Source organism: Mustelus asterias, chromosome 31 (assembly GCF_964213995.1).
Source record: "Mustelus asterias chromosome 31, sMusAst1.hap1.1, whole genome shotgun sequence".
Classification (NCBI taxonomy): Eukaryota; Metazoa; Chordata; class Chondrichthyes; order Carcharhiniformes; family Triakidae; genus Mustelus; species Mustelus asterias.
In genome coordinates, this window is record NC_135831.1 from 2,059,134 (window position 1) to 2,074,582 (window position 15,449).

General features: G+C 50.7%; 1 protein-coding gene across 2 annotated transcripts in view; it reads left to right on the forward strand.

The window, feature by feature from the left end:
- The first annotated feature begins 1,651 nt into the window (after nt 1-1,651).
- Nucleotides 1,652-15,449, forward strand: part of LOC144481700 (RNA-binding protein FXR1-like) — a 64,012-nt gene continuing 50,214 nt past the window's right edge. The window contains exons 1-2 of one of the 2 annotated variants that reach the window (XM_078200842.1): nt 1,652-1,707; nt 14,136-14,229. The gene's annotated coding sequence lies outside the window, so the exon portion shown is untranslated. The remainder of the gene's footprint in view (nt 1,708-14,135; nt 14,230-15,449) is intronic. The other variant, XM_078200841.1, reaches the window with a different exon arrangement.

The window sequence follows — 15,449 nt, forward strand, 5'->3', positions numbered from 1 at the left end:
GTGGCCCTGGCAGAACCCAACTAAATATACCTGTTGGACTTTAACCTGGTGTTGTCAAACTTCTTGCTGTGTAGAACCCCAATGACCAGGTTATTGCCGAGTGAGTGCTGCTTGATAGCGTTGTGGATAATCCTCTCCATCGCTTCACTGATAATCGAGAGTCCATTCATGGGCAATAATTTGCTGGGTTGAATTTGTTCTGCTTTTTGTGTACAGCACATATCTGGGTAATCTTCCACATTGTTGCTTAGATGCCAGTGTTGTAGTTTGGCCGGGGAAGGGGTGGGTTCCTTTTGGAGAACCCAAACAGACGTTTCTGAGCTATTAAGCTTCCAAAGATGTGCGGGTTAGGTTGATTGGCCATGCTAAAAATTGCCTAGTGTCCTGAGATGTGTAGGTTAGAGGGATTAGTGGGTAAATATGTAGGGATATGGGGGTAGGGCCTGGGTGGGATTGTGGTCGGTGCAGACTCAATGGGCCGAATGGCCTCTTTCTGTGCTGTAGGGTTTCTATGATTTTTTGAACTACACCTGTCACCTGATCCATGTTCTTTTTAAAGGGATTCAGAGCCAAGTGTGTCGGATGGTGGGGAGTTGTTCGACACAAGAGGTAGCAAAACCTTATGATGGTTTAGAATCATAAAATTAGGAATATTTTAGGGAGAGGTGATAGCAAAATGTAGTGGAGAAGTTGAAGAGGTATTTGATGAATTATTGAATCATGATATTTAGCAGTTGCTGGGGATGGAGTAAGAATGGTTTTGAGGCCAGTAGAATTATTAATTTTTTTCTACCAGAAAGCAATTATTTCTGAAATCTCATCCCTGGTAATGTGATTCTCTGCTTATCCTATTGATTTGATTTATTATTGTCACATGTATTAGTATACAGTGAAAAGTATTGTTTCTTGCGTGCTATACAGACAAAGCATAGAGAAGGAAAGGAGAGGGTGCAGAATGTAGTGTTACAGTCCTAGCTAGGGTGTAGAGAAAGATCAACTTAATGCAAGGTAGGTCCATTGAAAAGTCTGACAGCAGCAGGGAAGAAGCTTGATTTGGTTGGTACGTGACCTCAGACTTTTGTATCTTTTTCCCGACGGAATAAGGTGGAAGAGAGAATGTCCTTAATTATGTTGGCTACTTTTCCCTATTCTGTAACTTGATTTTGTGTCTCTGTGCACTGTTTGAGAGCACATTTCCACTCCATCTGACAAAGGAGCAGCGCTCCGAAAGCTTATGGTATTTGCTACCAATTAAACCTGTTGGACTTTAACCTGGTGTTGTTAAAACTCTTGCTGTACTTTTCCCCGAGGCAGCGGGAAGTGTAGACAGAGTCAGTGGATGGGAGGCTGGTTTGAGTGGTGGATTGGGCTACATTCACGACCCTTTGTAGTTTCTTGCGGAAACAGAAAGGATACTTTCTATGGCGCATCTGTAAAAGTTGGTGAGAGTCGTAGCGGACGTGCCAAATTTTCTCAGTCTTCTGAGAAAGTAGAGGTGTTGGTGGGGCTTTCTTAACTATAGTGTCGGCATTGGTGAAGGGACAGTGAAGACACGAGTTCCCTGATTGTAAATGGAGATTGCTCCCATTGTCACTCTTGATTCATTGTCAGAAAGTATTTTATTTAATTTTATTTTGCTCTGTTTCTCTCTCAGGGGTTTGTGAAAGATGTCCATGAAGACTCCATCACTATCGCCTTTGAGAATAAGTAAGTGCCATTGCTTTTTTTGCTTCTCAATCCACAGGGCTGCCTGTAGCCATCACCAAGCTCTAGACTGGTCACAGAAATGATTCCCGTTCTGCCATCAGAAACGCTGGCTCCTTGCAATCGTACCACTGGTGTGCCTTGGTCACACCAGGAAACTTCAAAACACTTCCATATCCAGGTGGTAACGGAGGGAATTGCCAATTTTAACCTTCATTGAGGCATTTTACCCTTCTCAGGTTGGACGGTGGACATTTTGGCAGGGATGCTGCCTTCAGGGTGAATAAAGGGTTAACTGATGTCTCTGCTTCAGTTAACATTTTGATTTTAATTTATTATTGTCACACGTATTAGTGTACAGTGAAAAGTATTGTTTCTTGCACGCTGTACAGACAGAGCATACCATTCATGGAGAAGGAAAGGAGAGTGTGCAGAATGTAGTGTTACAGTCATAGCTACTAGGGTGTAGAGAAAGATCAACTTAATGCGAGGTAGGTCCATTCAAAAGATCTACAACAGGGAAGAAGCTGTTCTTGAGTGGGTTGGTACGTGACCTCGGACTTGTGTATCTTTTTCCCCGAGGGTGGAAGAGAGAATGTCCAGGGTGCGTGGGGTCCTTAATTATGCTGGCTGCTTTGCCGAGGCAGCGGGAAGTGTAGACAGAGTCAATGGATGGGAGGCTGGATTGTGTGATGGACTGGGCTACATTCACGACCCTTTGCAGTTTGTAGGGGGGTTTGAGGTGGGCGGGTGGGGAGGTGGTTTCGGGGGAGGGGGGGGGGGGAGGTGGTGGTTGCTCAAAGGTTGATGGTAACACAAGTTGGGATATTAAGCACAGTCCAATTGTCCCTTGTTTTCTGTAGAGCGTAAAGGATAAATGGCGTCACCATGCCAAACCGGTTTCAATGCAGTGCAAAAATGTTCGGCAGCTCTTGTCCTCCCAGTTCCCAAATTTCAGAATTCTGGTAATTATGTTGCTGGGGTCTTTGTGTCGGCAGGATTGTGGTCAGAATGTGTGTACACTGTGTGAAACTGGCATTCCCAACAGTCAGTCAGTCAGTGGTTCGTGCTGCATTGATGTGGAGATGTTGGCGTTGGCCTGGGGTGGGCACAGTAAGAAGTCTCACAACACCAGGTTAAAGTCCAACAGGTTCATTTGGAATCACGAGCTTTCGGAGTGCCGCTCCTTCGTCAGGTGAGTGGAACATTCTCCCCAGTGTCTCCACTCACCTGATGAAGGAGCAACGCTCCGAAAGCTTGTGATACCAAATAAACCTGTTGGAATTTAACCTGGTGTTGTTAGACTTCTTGCTGTGTTGCATTGCGAGTTTAAATAGGGATGTTGCTGGAGATCTGGAGGCATTCATTTCGAGGGATATGGAGGCCAGTGTTTATTGCCCATCCCTAGTTGCCCCTTGAGAAGGCAGCGGCAGCGGCCATCTCAGCGGGGAAGAAGCTGTTCTTGAGTCACTTGGTAGGTAACCTCAGACTTTTGTACCTTATTCCCAACAGGAGAAGGTGGAAGAGAGAATGTCCGGGACGTGTGGGGTCCTTAATTATGCTGGCTGCTTTTCCCGAGGCAGCGGGAAGTGTAGACAGAGTCAATGGATGGGAGGCTGGTTTGCGTGATGGATTGGGCTACATTCGCGATCTTTTGTAGTTCCTTGCGGTCTTGGGCAGAGCAGGAGCCCCATACCAAGCTGTGATACAACCAGAAAGAATGCTTTCTATGGTGCATCTGTAAAAGTTGGTGAGAGTCATAGCTGACATGCCTAATTTCCTTAGTCTTCTGAGAAAATGGAGGCGTTGGTGGGGCTTTCTTAACTATAGTGTCGGCATGGGGGGGACCAGGACAGGTTGTTGGAGATCTGGACACCCAAAACCTTGAAGCTCTCGACCCTTTCTACTTCGTTCCCGCTGATGTCGACAGGGAAATGTTCTCCTTTACGTTTCTGAAGTCGATGACTATCTCTTTTGTTTTGTTGACATTGAGGGAGAGATTATTGTCGCTGCACCTGTGTTCACCGCTTGCTTTGCGCAGTGCTATTTCTGATATAATTTGAGGCATTTTGTTTGTAACATTGCGTGTGGTTTATTGACCCGAGTTGCCTTTAAATCAGATTGAGGCAAAGGTGGTCGGGTCCTGCTTTAGAAGTTGTTCTCTGGTTAAAGAATGACTGTTCCTGGTGTGTGCCGGCACGTCCAGCTTTCTACTGCCGAGTTTCACTGGCCTCTGCCGTTATCCATTCGGAATTGTCTGGCTCGACCCACAACTGGCTTGACCAGTGTGTACAGCGGGCATGTGTGGGCAGGACATAGACTGACAGACTCCTATGCACAAGATGTCTACGCATCAAAACCCCAGCCAAAATACTTTGAGGTCCCGTTGAGGGTCTGAGGGGCGGGTGGCTGTCGGACTTGTGGTTTTTGCCCCAGGTGTGTGTCTAATCAATCGGACAATTTGCCAAGAATCCTGCAATCATTACCGCCGGCATTCCAATTTCACCGGGCTTCCCTTTACCCGGTTTCATTCTTTTCAGCCGGCTTTGGTTGGTGACGGTGAACCAAGAAAATTCCAGCATAGGAACAGGCCCTTCGGCACCTCCAAGCCTGCACTGCCCATGCTGCCCCCGTCTGAACTAAAACTCCCTACCTTTCTGGGCGGCACGATAGCACAGTGGGTTAGCACTGCTGCTTCACAGCTCCAGGGACCTGGGTTCGATTCCCGGCTTGGGTCACTGTCTGTGTGGAGTTTGCACATTCTCCTCGTGTCTGCGTGGGTTTCCTCCGGGTGCTCCGGTTTCCTCCCACAGTCCAAAGATGTGCGGGTTAGGTTGATTGGCCAAGCTAAAATTGCCCCTTAGTGTCCTGGGATGTGTAGATTAGAGGGATTAGTGGGTAAAATATGTAGGGATATGGGGGTAGGGCCTGGGTGGGATTGTGGTCGGTGCAGACTCGATGGGCCGAATGGCCTCTTTCTGTACTGTAGGGTTTCTATGATTTCTTTCTATGACTTCCGGGGACCGTATCCCTCTATTCCCATCCTATTCATGCATTTCTCAAGATGCCCCTGAAAAGTCACTATCGTATCTGCTTCCACCACCTCCCCGGCATCGAGTACCAGGCGCTCACTTCCCTCTGTATAAAAAAAAACTTGCCTCGCACATCTCCTTTAAACCTTGCCCCTCGCACCTTAAACCTGTGCCCCCTGGTAATTAACTCTTCCACCCTGGGAAAAAGCTTCTGACTATCCACTCTGCCCGTGCCCTGCATAATCTTGTAAACTTCTATCAGGAAATTGTAATGAACAATTTGGGATAATGCAATGATGGGGCGGCGCAGTGGGCACTTGGGGCGGCACAGTGGTTGGCACTGCTGCCTCACAGCGCCAGGGACCCGGGTTCAATTCCAGGCTTCGGTCACTGTCTGTGTGGAGTCTGCACGTTCTCCCCGTGTCTGCGTGGGTTTCCTCCGGGTGCTCCGGTTTCCTCCCACAGTCCGAAAGACATGCTGGTTAGGTGGATTGGCCATGATAAATTGAACCTAGCATCAGAGAGTTAGCAGGGTAAATATGTGGGGTTACGGGAATAGGGCCTGGGTGGGATTGTGGTCGGTGTAGACTCGATGGGCCGAATGGCCTCCCTCTGCACTGTAGGGATTCTATGATTCTAACTGAAGACCTATGGAAAAAGTCAGCTATGGTTTGGGGCTGGAACACGTACAATGTACCAGCCCCTCTGGGTGTGTGGCAGTAACAACACTTGCCTCATAGTCAGAGCTTTGACGTGGGGGAAACCCTGTACAATGCAGATGTCTTTTCTGTTGAATGGAGAGTTCAGAAGGGTGATCTTGAAGATTATGAACGAGTTTTTTTGGATGTGCAAAAGATGTTTCTATGCGTGGGTGAGGCTGAAACGAAGGACTAAATATCAGATAGACGCTAATAAACCCAATCGGAAGTTCAGGGAGTGGGGGAGAATGTGGGACTCGCTCCCACGGGGAGTGGGGGAGAATGTGGGACTCGCTCCCACGGGGAGTGGGGGAGAATGTGGGACTCGCTCCCACGGGGAGTGGGGGAGAATGTGGGACTCGCTCCCACGGGGAGTGGGGGAGAATGTGGGACTCGCTCCCACGGGGAGTGGGGGAGAATGTGGGACTCGCTCCCACGGGGAGTGGGGAGAATGTGGGCTCCCTCCCACAGGGAGTGGGGAGAATGTGGGACTCGCTCCCACGGGGAGTGGGGAGAATGTGGGCTCCCTCCCACGGAGAGTGGGGGAGAATGTGGGACTCACTCCCACGGGGGAGGGGGGAGAATGTGGGACTCGCTCCCACGGGGAGTGGGGAGAATGTGGGACTCGCTCCCACGGGGAGTGGGGAGAATGTGGGACTCGCTCCCACGGGGAGTGGGGAGAATGTGGGACTCGCTCCCACGGGGAGTGGGGAGAATGTGGGACTCGCTCCCACGGGGAGTGGGGAGAATGTGGGACTCTCTCCCACGGGGAGTGGGGAGAATGTGGGACTCTCTCCCACGGGGAGTGGGGAGAATGTGGGACTCTCTCCCACGGGGAGTGGGGAGAATGTGGGACTCGCTCCCACGGGGAGTGGGGAGAATGTGGGACTCTCTCCCACGGGGAGTGGGGAGAATGTGGGACTCGCTCCCACGGGGAGTGGGGAGAATGTGGGACTCGCTCCCACGGGGAGTGGGGAGAATGTGGGACTCGCTCCCACGGGGAGCGGGGGAGGTGAATAGTATCAAGACGTTAAAGGGAGGAAGGAATAGAAGGATATGCTGATGGGGGCGGGGGGGGGGGGGGGGGGGGGTGTACGTGTGTTAATTGAACTGATGGCCTGTTCTATGCTGTACATTCTGTATCGCCCTCAGTGTTGAAGTGAAGCTGTACATTAGATCTGATTGAACCCACTGGGACATTCCAGATATCAACACGGTTATTATCGAATGTTATGGGTTTTAAATTGAGGGAAGGTTACTGGCAGGGCAGAGCTCTTCGTCTGTGACCAGGAGGATGGGGAAGATGGATCTTGCTCCGTGCGCTGCTCCTTGATCAGCTCAATTTGATCTGCTTGCCTGGACTCTGCACTGATTTTCCCGAGCTGATTTGTCTGTCACACGCACACACAGACACAGACACACATACACACAGACACAGACACACATACACACAGACACACACAGGCAGAAATAACCGCGCAGACGGAAATGCTGGTCACAACGTGAAGGAATTAATTTTTTTTGTTTGAGAGGCTGTGAGAAAGCCGGGGATGATTTAAAGCCTTCCACTGTCCTGTCAAGGGTAGCTGTGTGTGAGGGGGCAGGGTGGGGGGAGGGTGCGTGTGGGTGTACGGGGGTGGGGGGGTGGTATGTATGTGGGGGGGAGCTGGTTTCCTCCTGTTCCCTGGATAATTATGGATTGTTTTTGTGATCTGAGTTTAGCCCACACTTTTTCTCTCGCGTCCCAAAACGGGGAAAACCCCTCTTTCCCCCTTCCAGAAAAAAACACACCCCCTCCTGCCCCCCCCCCCCACCACCCCCAACATCCCTCCCAAAAGTAGGGACACTTTTCACCTACTCCCAGGTATACATCTCTCCAACCTCACCCCAATAAACAGGTACCACCACCCCCCCCCCCCCAAAAAAAACCTTCCTCTCCCCTCCCCCTGCAAAAAAGGTGCCCCCCCAACAAAAACGGTACACTTTTCCGCCCCCTCCCAAAAACAGGTACAGGTAGACACCTCTCACCTACCTCACCCCAATAAACTGATCTCCCCCCCCCCCCCCCCCCCCCCCCCCCCCCCGCTCCCCCACCATAAAGCTCTCTCTCCCTCCACTTCCTCCACCCCCCACCCCAAAACAGGTACATCTCTCTCCTACCCCCACCCCAGTAAACAGGTACACCCCCCAAAAAACCCCTCCTCTTCCCCACCATCCCCCCCCCCACAGAACAGGTCCACCTCCTCTTCACACTCTGTCCCCTAAACCGCGTACACATTTCCCTCCTCCCCCTTCCCCCAAAAAATGGGCACAGTCTCTCTTATCCCCCCTCCCCCACTCCCAAACGTATACAATTCTCTCTTCCTCCCCCCTTCCACCTAATGGGTGCACCCCCCCTCTCCAGCGATCCTGGGGGATGCGCCGTTACAATTCTCCAATGGCCCTCGGTCCTGGCAGTCATTAGTCCCTTCACCCCCCCGTTCCCTCCTGAGCTTGATCAACACAATTGCCTTCTGGAGCTTTGGTGTTGTTTGGTGGCCAGGAAAAGCCACCGTCCTGATGCACGTGAGATCCAGCTGCAGCGACCCAAACCCGTGGCTGGTCAGTGTAGCGAGGAAAGGCTGGACCTTTGCTTTGATGGAGATAATTATCCTGCTGCCTTTCTCTCTGCCAGTTTGAGAGCGGTCGCATTGTATTGAAGTTTTGGATGTGGCGTGTCTGGTGGGTAACCTCCTTCCCTGTTCAGTTTGGATCCTGTTGCCAGGTTTGTTGCGTTTGCCTATTTGAGTATCGCTCACAAACTAGTCTGCCTTTTGGGGGGTGTTTTTTTGAAGATTTCTCTGCGTGCGAATGGTGATGGATGTTAATGAATGTCAGCCAATCTTGGACACGGTCTGTCGGTGCGACTGTCCCTGTTCTTGAAGTTCCTTTGTAGTGTTTGACAGGCCAGAGACCTTGAACCTTCTCTGCACCCGTCATGTCTCCAGGTCCCTTGTGGGGACAGGCTTGAGTACCGATAACAAGTGGATAAGTCGCTGGCCTGTCCAGCATTCGACTACTGGGTCCCAGTGCTTCTATCTTGGATGTCACAGAATCCTACAGTGCAGAAGACGCCCTTCGGCCCATCGAGTTTGCACCGATGCATTAAAGGCCCTGACCTGCCCACCTAATCCCACTTGCCAGCACTTGGCCCATAGCCCTGAATGTTATGATGCGCCAAGTGCTCATCCAGGTACTTTTTAAAGGGCGTGAGGCAACCCGCCTCCACCCCCCTCCCAGGCAGCGCATTCCAGACCCCCTCCACCCTCTGGGTAAAGGTTTTCCTCAAACTCCCCCCCCCCCCCCCCCCCCCCCCACCCCTAAACCTCCCACCCCTCACTTTGGGGCAGCACGGTGGCCCAGTGGGTTAGCACTGCTGCCTAACAGCGCCAGGGACCTGGATTCGATTCCCGGCTTGGGTCGCTGTCCGTGCAGAGTCTGCACCTTCTCCCCGTGTCTGCGTGGGTTTCCTCCGGGTACTCCAGTGTCCTCCCACAGTCTGAAAGACGTGCTGGTTAGGGTACATTGACCTGAACAGGCGCCGTGAGTGTGGCGACACGAGGAGTTTCAAAGTAACTTCATTGCAGCGTTAATGTAATTGACACAATAAATAAACCTCACTTTAACTTGTGACCCCCTCATAACTGATCCTTCAACTAAGGGGAACAGCTGGTCCGTATCCACTCTGTCCACGCCCCCTAATAATCTTGAACACCTCAATCAGGCCGCCTCCCCCACCCCCCAGTCTCCTCTGCTCCAGAGGAAACAACCCTGAAGCATTTTCCTCTGGCGGGAACAATGTTGGTGGGCACGAGGTAACATTTGCCACGAGGTGGGATTGGACTTCCCAACTCCATACTGTCCAGTGTTGTTGGCCAAAGGGCGGGAATGCCTCTTCTCCCCGCTCCCGATGTGCTCTCGGACTGTGATAGCGCAGCGGGGAGAGGTTGTATGTAGGTTTGAAATAAAGCGTTTATTTCGCTCTGTCCTTGGAGTCAGAGGTAGGTGCACACGCAAGGATTGCTGCCGATCTGGGGGTTGGCGGGCACTTTCACGCACAGTATACACGCGAACTGCTTTAACTGTTGCAGGGTTAGAAGGCGGTTCACAGGAATGCAGCTCTTCCTTCCAGTGAATGGGGGACTGATACCTTTGTCCTTTCCTTAAACAATCCATTTCTGTTAACCAACTGCATGTGGCGTGTTCTCCTTAATTAACCCACCAGTGCAAATCCTTGATAAGAGGTGGGGGTGAGCGAAATATTCCTTTCGAAAGTACTCTCTCATTTTAAACATGCTTCGCTGCCTTTTGTTCTGGGGTCGCGAGGGTTTTTATAGCAGCCCGGGCTGCAACAGCTGTGGTCAAACTGCAGCAACCTCTTGTTAGTTTAACAGCGAGACTTTGGTTCGTGGATCTTAAAGACCCGTCACCTGCAAGGAGACACTGTCTCCTGTAGCAGGGGGGGTTGGTAATCCGAGGGGCACGGATTGTAGAGAATTGGCAAAAAGAACCAAAGGGATCTTGTTTTTAAAAACAATGAGGTCTATAAAATAGAGGGGCACGGATCAGCTAGATAGTCAACATCTTTTCCCAAAGGCAGGGGAGTCTAAAACTACAGGGCATAGGTCGAAGGGGAGAGATACAAAAAGGTCCAGAGGGGCAATTTTTTCACACAGAGGGTGGTGAGTGTCTGGAATGAGCTGCCAGAGGCAGTAGTAGAGGCGGGTACAATTGTCTTTTAAAAAGCATTTAGACAGTTACATGGGTACGATGGGTATAGAGGGATATGGGCCAAACGTGGGCAATTGGGACTAGCTTAGGGGTTTTTAAAAAAAGGGCAGCATGGACAAGTTGGGCCAAAGGGCCTGTTTCCATGCTGTAAACCTCTATGACTCTGAGTTGTTGCGATCGGGAAGGCACTGTCTGAAAGGGCGGCGGAAGCAGATTCAACAGGAACTTTCAACAGGGAGAATGAGTGAAATACTTTGAATTTTGGGAAGAACTAAATGAAAGGAGGTGATATCGGGCGAGGTAATTGAAAGGTGGTCCAAGCCCTGAATGAGGGTAGTGGGGGACATTGCAGAGTTACAAGGAAAGAACAGGGGAAGTGGGAAGAGCTCGTGCACAGCTGGGATGGGCCAAATGGCCTCCTGGGTTGTGTTATTCTGCTGCTGCCTGATGTTGGAATAAGTGCCATTGCAGTGCCACAGGACCATGAGTTTGCTGTCAGGTTAAGGCCAGTGTACACAGACCCTCATTCTGAAATGTAATTGTTTACCACCCTGGACTGTACACTCGGTGCCAGCTCCAACGGACAAGCCACTGTTTCAAACCTCCTTGACAGGCGGCACGGTGGCGCAGTGGTTAGCACTGCTGCCTCTCAGCGCCAGGGACACAGGTCCGATTCCTGGCTTGGGTCAGTGTGTGTGTGTGGAGTCTGCACGTTCTCCCCGTGTCTGCGTGGGTTTCCTCCGGGTGCTCCAGTTTCCTCCCACAGTCCAAAAGTGTGCGGTTTAGGTCGATTGGCCATGATAAATTGACCCTAATGTCAGGAGGATTAGCAGAGTAAATGTGTGGGGTTTTGGTACTAGGGCCTGGATGGGATTGTGGTTGGTACAGATGTGATGGGCTGAATGGCCTCTCTGTACTGTACTATGTCACACACACTCCTTGCTGACATGAACACTGTCAAAGTTGCGTGGCTGTAGGAACTGGAATAAGAATCCTGACCGATGAATATTAACTGATTGGACAGCCCTCCTGACATTGTTTTAAAAGGTTTGCAAAGTATTTGCTTCCCTGTTCCTGCTCCCACTTGCTCTCGTGGCATTTTACCTCGAGTTGGCATTGCCCCGAGGACAGGATCCAGTGACGTTCAAATGACCATTCAGCACCCTGGGTGGCACAGTGGTTCGCATTGCTGCCTCACAGCACCAGGATCCGGGTTCGATTCCCTGTCCGTGCGGAGTCTGCACGTTCTCCCCGTGTCTGCGTGGGTTTCCTCCTATAGTCCGAAAGATGTGCAGGTTAGGTGGATTGGCCATGCTAAATTGCCCCTTAGTGTCCAAAGATGTGCAGGTTAGTGGATTGGCCATGCTAAATTGCCCCTTACTGTCCAAAGATGTGCAGGTTAGTGGATTGGCCATGCTAAATTGCCCCTTACTGTCCAAAGATGTGCAGGTTAGTGGATTGGCCATGCTAAATTGCCCCTTACTGTCCAAAGATGTGCAGGTTAGTGGATTGGCCATGCTAAATTGCCCCTCACTGTCCAAAGATGTGCAGGTTAGTGGATTGGCCATGCTAAATTGCCCCTTGCTGTCCAAAGATGTGTATGTTAGTGGATTGGCCATGCTAAATTGCCCCTTACTGTCCAATGATGTACAGGTTAGGTGGATTGGCCATGCTAAATTGCCCCTTACTGTCCAAAGATGTGCAGGTGAGGGGGATTGGCCATGCTAAATTGCCCCTTAGTGTCAGGGGGACTAGCTAGGGTAAATGTATGGGGTTATGGGGATGGGGCCTGGGTGGGATTGTGATCGATACAGACTCGATGGGCCGGTTGGCCTCCTTCCGCACTGTAGGATTCTGATTCTACCCTGCAATATTCAGAAGGTCATTTCTACAGACAGCAGTTGTTTTGCTCAGAAAGCCCTCGGTGTTCCGCAAGGCCAGGGAATGCCCGAGGAGAGAAACCTTTTATTAATCATGGATGGCTGTAACGTCTGCCTGGACTTTCAGAAAGCTTTAATTCCGATATCTCAGGAGGATTATTGACCAGACTGAATATTGTGGAATAAGTGGTAATCTTCTGCAGTAGATTGGGAGACAGAGAGTGGTCAGTCAGTGGCTCAGAATCTGAGTGATTGGCTGGCAGTGGTGTAACCTCGAGTTCAGGATTAACAGGGTTGGTATTAACCCTTTTTCATTAAAGAGGTTAGAGTGGGAATGATTGACACGGTGATGGACAACCTTGCATAGCGTGCGTGTGTCGGATCTGCAGAGAGGGTTCGATCACTGAAGGCAGATCTTGTCGTGTTTGCCAAATGACGTTTAATTTTTACAAGTGTAATGCTTTATATGTGGGCATAAATTAATGCTAAACTACAGGAGAGAGCGTCCATGTGTCCTTGAACTAGACGATGGTGGAACCTTCCCCCGTTAGAGTTCAGTTTTGTCGGGTCGCGCAGTGTGGGATGTTGGAGATTTTCAAAGGTTGCGGGGTAGAATGGGGAGGCGCTGGCCCAGTGGTATTATCGCTAGACTATTAATCCAGAAACTCGGCGAATGTTTCTGGGGGACCCCGGGTTCGAATCCCGCCACGGCAGACGGTGGAATTTGAATTCAATAAAAAATATCTGGAATTAAGAATCTACTGATGACCCATTGTCGGAAAAACCCATCTGGTTCCCTTTAGGGAAGGAAATCTGCCGTCCTTACCCGGTCTGGCCTACATGTGACTCCAGAGCCACAGCCAATGTGGTTGACTCTCAACTGCCCTCCAAGGGCAACTAGGGATGGGCAATAAATGCCCATCAACCAGCGACGCCCATGTCCCAGGAATGAATTTTACAAAATCACAGGATTAATTTTCGGTCTAAAATACCGTAAGGCACCCACCCGTATGGACTCAAATGTTGTCTGTATACTGCAGAGAACTGTAGATGTGGATGATTTGATTGAGGTTTGTTTAGCAGTGGAAGACTTGATCATTGCTACGCAGAGGCAGAACTAGGTTAGATCTAACCGAGAGAAAATGCTGGAAAATCTCAGCGGGTCTGGCAGCCTCTAAGGAGAGAAACGAGCTGACGTTTCGAGTCCAAGGGTTTTGACAAAGGCTCATCTGGACTCGAAACGTCAGCTCTTTTCTCTCCTTGCAGAGGCTGCCAGACCCGCTGAGATTTTCCAGCATTTTCTCTCTCGGTTTCAGATTCCAGTACCCGCAGTAATTTTGCTTTTATCCTGGGTTAGATGCAAGTGTAGATGTGGGTGATTTGATATAGCGAAGGAGGACTTGGTCATTATGTAGAGACAAGACTTGGTTAGATGCAGGGCAGATCTTTTCCCAGTGAATCGGCTGTCCTCGTGCAGTGAATGTCGATTCGCAGAATATCTGAGCGTTGCTTCTGTCTGGGACGGAGGTACTGGAATGTTGGTGCGAGCTCTTCGACTTCGATATTGGAGACCCGTTATAAAGGCCCAAATGCTTAGGTGGCACAGTGGGTTAGCACTGCTGCCTCACAGCGCCAAGGTCCCGGGTTCGATCCCAGCCTTGGGCCACTGTCAATGCGGAGTCTGCACGTTCTCCCCCGTGGGTTTCCTCCGGGTGCTCCGGTTTCCTCCCACACTCCAAAGATGTGTAGGTTAGGTGGATTGGCCATGCTAAATTGCCCCCTCAGTGTCAGGGGGGCTAGCAGGGTAAATGCGTGGGGTAAGGGGGAGAGGGCCAGGGTGGGATTGTGGTGGATGCGGACTCAATGGGCTGAATGGCCTCCTTCTGCATTGTGGGGATTCTATGCTGAACGAGCTAAGTCACTGGGGTGGGGACAGTAGGTGACAGACAACGCTGCCTTCTCCGTGTCCTGGAGGGAAGGGGAAGAGGTGTTTTACTGCCAGCCATGTTGCAAAGTCCTGCGCTGCATTCACGGTGATTTTCTATCTGCAGCTGGCAACCTGAGAGACAGCTTCCCTTCAGTGATGTCCGCTTACCACCTCCTGCAGACTTCAACAAAGAGATCAGTGAAGGGGATGAAGTTGAGGTAAGCAATGTATAGCCTGTTTCTTCATCGCTAACCTGCATCAGTTATATCGACATTGGGAAAGATCTCCTGACCACCTCCCCCCTGCTGCATGCACCCCAATCACCGCAGCTTGTTTGTGATGCCTGCGGTGGTTTTATTCAGCACGGGACTCTGATTCTCTACAATAATTGAGGTTCTGTTAGATCGTCACTGATCGTCATCTGTATCCATCCACCCGCCTTGAATTTGTACGTCTCGATACTCTCTCAGCCAACAAGTAGTTAGCGCTGCTGCCTCACAGCGCCAGGGACCCGGGTTCGATTCCCGGCCTTGGCTCACTGTCTGTGTGGAGTCTGCATGTTCTCCCCGTGTCTGCGTGGGTTTCCTCCGGGTGCTCCGGTTTCCTCCCACAGTCTGAAAGACTTGCTGGTTAGGGTGCTAAATTCTCCCTCAGTGTTACCCGGAACAGGCGCCGGAGTGTGGGCGACTAGGGGATTTTCACAGTAACTTCATTGCAGTGTTAATGTAAGCCTTACTTGTGACACTAATAAATAAATAACATTTATTGAATTAACACATTCAATAAATATTTGTTCTGTTGAATATATTCTGAACTTTTCAATTAAATCCAACATTTAATGGGGAGAGTTTTCCTGATTCCCACTCCCCCTTTATGTGAGGGTTTTCTCCCGGAAATGAACGGCCCCTTGTTCTGGACTCCTAGTAGGCCCCCACAGTGCAGGGGAGGCCATTTGGCCCATCGAGCCTGTACCGACCATGATCCCACCCAGGCCCTAACCCCATATATATATATATACCCTCCTAAACCCCCGACACTAAGGGGCAACTTATCATGGCCAATCCCCCTAACTCCTGCATCTTTGGACACTAAGGGGCAATTTAACATGGTCAATCCACCTAACACGCACATCTTTGGACTGTGGGAGGAAACCAGAGCACCCAGAGGAAACCCACGCAGACACGGGGAGAATGTGCAGAGTCTGCACAGTCACCCAAGTCGGGAATCGAACCTGGGTCCCTGGCGCAGTGAGGCAGCAGTGCTAACCCACTGTGCCACCGTGTTGCCCCACACACACGCACGCAAGACCAGAGGAGATAGTTAGATTTCCCCCCCCACCACTCTTCTACACTCGAGGGAATACCAGCCCAGTCTTGTCCACATTTAACTCCTTTTAGCCCTGGTATCATTCTGGTAAGTCCACGCTGCACTCGTTCCA